Genomic DNA, 8,653 nt, shown 5'->3' on the forward strand with positions numbered 1-8,653 from the left:
TAGCTTCTGGTGTTTGCTGGCAATCTTCAGCATTCCTTGGCTTGTAGAAGCATCACTCCGGTCTCATGGCCGTGCCTTCCCTCCGTGTCTTCACATCTTCCCCTTTTGCATATCTAAAATTCTCCTTTTTATAAGACACTAGTCATATTGGATTAGGAAACACCCTAATGATTTCATTTTAACTTGATCACATCTATAAAGGCCTTATTTTCAAATAATGTCGCATTCCTAGGTACTGGGGATTAGGATGTCAACTTATCTTTTTGTGGAGGGACATGATTCAGCTCATGACAACACCCCAAATTCTCTATGCTGGTTTATGCAGCTTTATTCTGGCCTTCTGTATCCATAGGTTCTACATCCATGGATTCTACCAACCACGGATCGAAGATATTTTAAAAAGCAATAATAATTGACATCTGTACAGAACATGTACTGACTTTTTTGGGGCAGTATTGGGAATTGACCCCAAGGCCTTTACACTGAGATACATCCCTAGTCCTTTTTTATTTTTAGTTTGAGACAAGTTCTCACAAAATTGCTAAGTTGCCCAGGCTGGGGTCTAACTTGTGATCCATCTTCCTCAGCCTCCCAGAGGACTGAGATTACAGGGATGCACCACTGTGCCTGGCCCAGACGTTTTAATATTACCATTTTTCCCTGAACAATACAGTAAAACACTGTTTACACAGCATCTACATTGCATTAGGTATTATAAGTAATCTAGAGATGATTTAAAATATAAAGATAATATAAAGTATTTAAAGTATATAAGATGATTTAAAGTATATAAAGTAAAGGATGTGCATAGGTTCCACGCAAATACTGCCAATACTATATAGACTTGAGCATCTGTTGATTTTGGTATCTGGAACCACACCCCTATGGAGACCAAGGGATCATTGTGTATGGCCCCTACTTTCATCTCTGACTGCATCTTCTCCTACCGTTTGTCCTTCTCACTCTGTTCAGCCACCCTGACATTTCTGCTAATGAAGGTTGCTCTTTGTATTTCAATATAGATGGCACCTCCCACAGAAAGACCAACTCTGATCACCCTATTAACTCACCCTTCTTCTACAGGAACTTAGCTATTCTCTATCTCATTCCTGTTTCACTTTCCTCATTAGCATTTGTCACACTCTCCAGGCAAACTGCTGGTTGTCTACCAAACTGCTCTGTATCTTCTTTCATGTTTGGTCAGCTCTGTACCCAATCACAAGGCCTAGACTGGGCAAGGCCAGTGAAGTTGACTGCATCTCCCTTTGCAGAGATTGTTGTTGGGCTGGGCATGTGGCCAGGTTCTGGTCAATAGGTCATAAGAGGAAGGCTTTGAAGTTTCTGGAAAAGTCTTCCTCCTGACTGAAGAAGCCAACAAAGAACCAACTCTTCTGTTTTTCCCTCTTGACTCCTGAATTTCAGTGTGATTTCTGGAGTTCCACCAGTCATTTTGTGTGTAGGAATTATTGTGCCAGAGGAGAACAGAAGCCACCAAAGCTGAACATGATGAGAAAACAAGGAACTTGGATTTTTGATGATATCATGGAGCCCCTGTACTACCTTTAGAACTGCCCGCCCTGGACTGAGTGCCAGAAATGTCTTTATGTGCATGTTTTGGTTTTGTTTCTGTGTTTGGGGTACTGGGAATTGAACCCAGAGCCTCATACCTGATAAGCAAGCTCTCTACCACCGAGTCACATCCCCAGCCTAAAAGATACCCTTATGTTTTGAGCCTTTGATATTCAAGGTATTTGTCATTTACCTTTAATGTGCCCTTACTGACGTACTGCTCCACCATGACTGTCAAAACTTTGTTTTTTCCAATCCTGAAACTGCTAGGATGAGAATAGCATTGGGCAGTTAGGAGATACTTTGAGAATTATTTTTCTGGATTTCAAAGTTTATTTCAAGTTATCTGGTATGGCTTTGTGACTTTGAGTTTTAAATGATCATACTTTTTGAAAAATAGTTCTTTTCATTGAAGCATATTTGCTCAGTGAATACACAGATGAATGAAAACACATGTCCATGTCCCTGTCAACTACTTATCTTTGCTCCTCTGCCTCAGTCATCCTCTTCTACTTACATAACCTCACCTCTGTCTCAGACTTGCTTTCCCTTCTAACCCCTGCCCCCTTTTTAAGTCCCTCTGGTCCCAACTTCCTAGCCTAGCTCCACACCCTCCTGGCTCACCATAGCATAGTTTAAGCCCAGGCAAAATGCCTGACTATGTGTTACTACACAAACTCATCTTCATCCTGGGTTTCCACTGTGGGCCCTCAAAGCACACACCCAATAGAGTTCTCTTGGATATATCATTTCCTCTTTTGCTTTTCTTGTGGTCCTGACCATGTTCTCCCTTGCAATGTCATCATAAACATTTCTCTCTTCCATACTATGTTATAGACACCTGAAAAACTGAATCCAGGCCCTACTTGTGTTTCCTCCCTCCCAATAGCAGGTGTTGCTCAAGGAATTAATGTTGAATGGGAGCAGCATGGCAAAGCAGTTAAGCCATTGCTTTTGGAGATAGGAAACTCAGAGTTCCTAGCTATCATTTGCTTGCTGTGTCAATTACAGGAAAGTTCCCAACCTCTCAGAGCCTCCCTTTCTCCTTCTGTAAAAGAGAGGTAATAGTATTTACCTTATGAAGCTGTTGTGTATCTCTCCAAAAGAGATAATGTGCATACTGCAAGAGAAACCACCAACAGAGCTAAGAGACAACCTACAAGGTGGGAAAAAATTTTAAGCAGCTGTACCTCAGAAAAAGGACTACTATCTAGAATATATAAAGAACTGAAAAAAATCAGACCCCCCAAATTCAAAGACCCAATTCAAAAATGGGCATCTGAAATGAACAGACAAAGAAGTAAAAGCAGCAAATAAACATATGAAAAAGTATTCAACATCACTGGTCATTCGAGAGATGCACATGAAAACAACACTGAGATTCCACCTCACCCCACAAAGAATGGCTGCTATCAAGAAATCAACCAATAACAAATGCTGGTGGGGTTGTGGGGAGAAAGGAACCTTCTCCATTGTTGGTGGGAGTGCAGACTGGTGCAACCACTGTGGAAATCAGTATGGAGATACCTCAAAGAACTAGGGCTAGAGGTCCCATTTGACCCAGCTATTCCCCTGCTGGGTATCTTCCCCAAAGAATTAAAAGAATCATACCACAGTGATATATGTTCACCCATGCTTATAGTGGCCCAGTTTGTAATAGCTAAAGCTTTTAAACAGCCCAAGTGGCCATCAACTGGAAACTGGATAAAGAAGATGTGGTTTTTTAATAAAATGGAGTACTACTCAGCCATAAAGAATGAGAAATTAGAGACATTTGTAGCTAAATGGATGCATCTTGAGGCCATACTCTTAAGTGAAATAAATAGGACACACATGTGTAAATACCAAATAGGTTCTCTAGTGTGAGAAACTGAAAGTGTAAATAAGGATGGAAATGATTAAAATGAATAATTGATAATTTGAAATAGGAAGAAAAGTCCAAAGGTGTAGGGGAAGTGGGAGGGGAAGGGGAAAGGAAAGAAGGGAAAGGAAAAATTATGCGAAAAGAAAAAAATGGAAACAAAGTCTATGTAAATAGGGAAGGGTGGAGGGGGTGAAGGGCGCACAGGTAATGGGGAAAAAATAAGAACCAAGATACATCATGTACAGGTACAAGCACCCAAAGATAAATGTAAACGTACTGTATGCCTAAAATGTACCAATAAAAGAATTTAAGCAAAAAAAAAAAAAGATAATGTGCATAGAATAGCACAGAGCCCAGCAGAGAATAAACACTCATTAGGTAGTTGCTATTATTATTAGCAGGTATTTTTTTGGTTTGGTTTGGTTTTTTTGTTGTTGTTGTTGTTTTTGTTTTTCTTTCCCCCATTAAGTTTATTGGTACATTTTAGGTATAAAATACATTTACATACATCATTGGGATCTTGTACCATTACATGAGTATCTTGGTTCTTATTTTTTTTCCCCTTCCCCTGCCCTCCATTCACCCCCTCCACCTTTCCCTATTTGCAAAGTCTTTCTTTCCATTTTTTTCCTTTTCTCATATTTTTTCCCCTTCTTTCCTTTCCCTTACCTCTCCCACTTCCCCTGATCCTTTAGACCTTTACATCCTATTACACAATATCAGTTATACATTCTTAGGATTAAAATATCAAGACCTAGGAGACATTACCACAGATTTTATAGAATCTAAAAGGATATAGAAAGCATATTTCAAAAATCTGAGTTGAAATAAATTTGACAACTTCTAAGAAGTACCTTGGAAGACAAATTAATGAAACTAACTCTGGAAGAAATATAAAATTTGAATAGGACCTATTAAAGAAAGTATATTCCTAGCTTGAAAACCTACCTATATGACAATAGCAGGCTCATATACATTTTAACTGATAAATTATATCAAACATTTAAAGCAGAAAAAAGAAGGAACACTTCTCCCCTCATTTTAGGAACTCAACATTGTGCTGATCCTAAAACTGGATAAAGATAATAGAAGAAAAAAATATGAACATAGATAGAAATTTGTTTGACAAAGCAAACTATTAGAAGTCAGTTCTGGCAGTATGTAGAAAGTGGTTTTTTTGTAGGGATGGCAGTGTTGGGTCAGCATTAGCAGATCCACCCCCAAAAGTCATCATTTAAACAGAGGAAAGGAAAAAGCCATATGATCCTGTCAGTAGTTGGAGAAAAAGTATTGGACTAAATTCCATAGCTGTTCATGGTAAAAGCTATCAGGAGACTAGAAGTAGAACAGAACCTTCTCAACAGATTAAAGACATGTACTCCATACTTCCAGTGAGAACACCTTATATAAATGGAGAAGATACGATGCTTTCTCCTTAAGGTGGGGAACAAGGGCAGATATGCTTACTCTTTACCTGTCTGTATAGCTTTGAAACCTAGTCCCCACCAAAATAGTCTGGCAATAAAATGACACAATTAGGATAGGATTGGCAAGGTAGAAGCAAAATCTTTATATGTAGGTGAAATGATCATCTACAGAGAAAATACTAAGAAATCTCTAGGAGCCCCTAGAACTTGTATTTAAATTTAGCAGGATTAGAAAACACAAGGTATATATAAGAATTCAGGTCTGTGTATACTTGCTATAAATGAAGAATTGGATATTGGAATTTAAAAGTTATGTAGGAGTACAAAGGACCTAGAAAAGTTAAAAAAAAACATTGTTGGAAGATGTTTAATACCTAATTTTAAGACTTCTTCTAAAGCTACAGTAATCAAGGCAGTGTTGGTGTAACGAAAGACATATAGATCACTGGAATAAAACAGAGAATCTAGAAATAGAACCACACATATATGGTCCACTGAGTTTTGAAAGATTATTTAACATTAGCATTTTATAGAATATAAACTCAATTCAAGAGGTGAGGAAAAGATAGTGTTTTCAGCAAATGGCACTAGAACACCTGGTATCCGTATATAAAAAATTAACCTCAACCCTTTATTTCCATACATAAAAATGACTTGAAGGGATCTGTGAACCTAAATATGAAAGCCTAAAAGTATAAAGCTTTAAGAAGAAATTATAGGGGAAAATGTTTATGAATTTAGGGTAGGCAAGAACTACCTAGGATACAAAAATATGATGTATAAAAGAAAAAAATTGATAAATGAGATTCCATCAAAATTTAGAACTTTAAATGACATCATTAAAATGAAAAGTAGTCCTTAAACAGACCATATTCACAATGCATATAACCTATGACCAGAATATATAAAGAATTCTTAGAGCTCATTAATAGACAACCCAATTAAAAAGTAGACATAAGAAGATGATAAATAGCTAGTATAGCACAAGGAAAGGTGTGCAACTCTAGAATCAGAAAAATGCTAATCAGTACAATAACAAGATTGAGTTATACACTCATTAGGGAGATGAACTTAAAAGTTTTAAAAGCCTTGTCATGACTTTTTCTTTTTGTTGGAGTCTTCCCCTTTCCATAGATTCATTCTGCTGGGCTTCCTGAGGTTGTGATCCTCATTGTCTTTTCCTAGGGTATTGTCTAAAATATTTTGGAGTGCTGGTTTGGCATTCATGAAGTTCCTGAGGTGCTCTTTATCATGAAAATATCTTACTTCTCCATCAATTTTGAAAGATAGTTTTGCAGGGTACATCAATCTGGGTTGGAGGCTGTTTTCCTTTAGGGCTTGAAATACATCACTCCAAGCTCTTCTTGCCTTGAGGGTTTGCATTGAGAAGTCTGCTGTGATTCTGATGTACTTCCCTTTGTATATGATTTGTTTCTTTTCTCTCACTGCTTGTAGAATTTTGTTCTTCTGTTGGATTTCTGGAATCCTAACTATTATATGCCTATGTGTAGATTTTTTTGATCAACTCTAGCTGGAGTCCTATATGCCTCACTCATTTGTATGTCAAGTTCTTTTCCACTCCTTGGGAAGTTTTCTGCCATCACTTCTGTGAAGAGTTTTTTTATGTCATCTGCACTGTCTCCTCTTTCCTCACCGACTCCAATCAGTCGTATGTTATTCTTCTTTGCATCATCTAGCAGCTGCTGGATTGGTTTCTCATGTTCCCTTACAATTTTAAAGCAATTTTTCTTTTCCTGGTCACTAATTGCAATCTTATCTTCTATATCTCAAATTCTATCCCCACATTGGTTCATTCTGCTGTGCAAACTTTCGATGGAGTTTTTCATCTCCTGGAAATCTATTTGCATCTGTTTTATGGATTCCATTTGTTTCCTATGTTGGGATTCCATCATGTTCCTCAGATCCTCTATTTCTTTTGTCTGTGTCCTCTCTAGATTTATTAATCATGTCTTGCACTATGAGCACAATCTTTACTGTTATCTGTGTAATTATTTCTGATTTCATTTTTCCCAGATCCTCTTTTGTTGCCAGTTCAGAGAGTCCAGGTGGTTGAGTATCAGATTGTTCCACCTTGTTTCCCTTTGGGGTTGCTGTAGGTGATCCGGAATTCTGTTTTTGAGGCTTGTTTATGTGTCTTCTCATTTCCACAGGGGAATGGGAGGTTGCTTCTGCCACCCACGCTGCTCACCTTCTCTGTCCTAGGAGTATGGGATGGTGGCAAGGGAGCTTCCTTCCAGGTGCTGGGACTGGTTCACCTTCTCTGCCCTAGGAGCGTGGGATGGTGGCAGGGGAAGCAGGTATTTTTGAATGATTGAATATTATCATATTCATGAGGACAATATAGATTAATATTTTCATAGGTAATTTTAAACTGTGCCTAGTAAACTATGCTGGTAGGTTGGGATTACACACACAAACACACGCACAGACACAGAGAACACCATACATCTTGTTATTAATCTGTATCAGAACTTTCCATTTCTACTATGTGAAGCAGACTGTAAGATACTGACAATGAATCGGAAACTATGTATTTGAAAAGGAACTAGGAAGAAGTAGAGGTTGAATTGCTATCTGTATGTAAATGATGTTTGTTTACCTAAATTTAGAAAGTGTGGCATTCAGGTCAGGACTCTTGGTTGTCAACCTCAAAAACTGTCTCTAGCTAATTAAAGTAGAAAGGAATTTATTGGCAAGATCTTGGCAGGGGTAGGGATCAGTGTGGTTCACAGAATCACTAGGAAAGCTGGAGGTCCAGGATCATAAAATGGTGGTGAACACTCATGCAGTCAAAAAGGCCAGGCTACTAAGGTGGTACTCTGTCTTCAGGACACCCATTGTCCCATTGATGGGCTCTGGTCGGCTGCAGCCTCTGGGCTCTTGGTTCCAGTGCAACCACAGGGAATAACCTCTGCATTTCTGCACGCCTTGGTCACTCCTCCCAGATGGCTGTCTAACCATCCTGAGGAAGGGAGCAGAAGCATCTGGTCCTTCCAGTTCCACAGTGATGAGGCAGGTCCTGTCTTCTTACCTGCTTGGACTTATCCATCTCCCAGAGGTGTCTGGATGCTGGGCGATTCCTGCAAATTTCCACTAGGGCACCCAAAGGGCAGATGCAACCCGACAGCAGGACCAGAAACAAAAGGTTCAGAAGCAGTCCCTTGGAAGATTTTCCATCCAGCCGATAGACAATCTCCTTCTGCAAACTTTTCCCACCCTGAGTGCAGATGAAACAACTGCAGGAGTATTTTCATCTCCTTTGTGCATAAATGGACATTTAAAGCAATGCTTTTTTCTTGGCAGCATTACTGATGGCCAGGAAAGTAACCACATGGCACAGTGACATTTCTAAAAAGCACCATGATGTGTTGCAAAGAGTTGCTGTTGCCAGATACCTATTGACAGGCTTAGAAACGGGTCCCCTGGAGCCCAAAGGGCGGAGGCAAAGCCTCCCTCTTGAAAGGGGCAGCAGATGGTACTCTTTGCCACCCCTGACAGAGTAACGGTGGGAGGAAGCTGTGGGGCTCCATCTGGGAGAAAGCCTGTCTTCTGAGGCCAAGCACTCAATATGTTTGTAATCTTTGCACTTTCTGCGGTGCTCTTCCAGAAAGGCAGATTGTAGAGGTCTGGAAAATTCCACCCAGGAAGAACTGCACCTTTTTGTGTTACTTCGAGACAGATAGGGCAACCCTGAGAACCCCAAGGTAAAAGATGTAAGGGTGGAGCAGCAATTATATGCTAAGAGAGCTGTGAATTATTTCTCAGGAGGAAT

Source organism: Heterocephalus glaber, unplaced genomic scaffold (genome assembly GCF_053883595.1).
Source record: "Heterocephalus glaber isolate CG9 unplaced genomic scaffold, H.glaber_assembly_v1.0 deba00001547, whole genome shotgun sequence".
NCBI lineage: Eukaryota > Metazoa > Chordata > Mammalia > Rodentia > Bathyergidae > Heterocephalus > Heterocephalus glaber.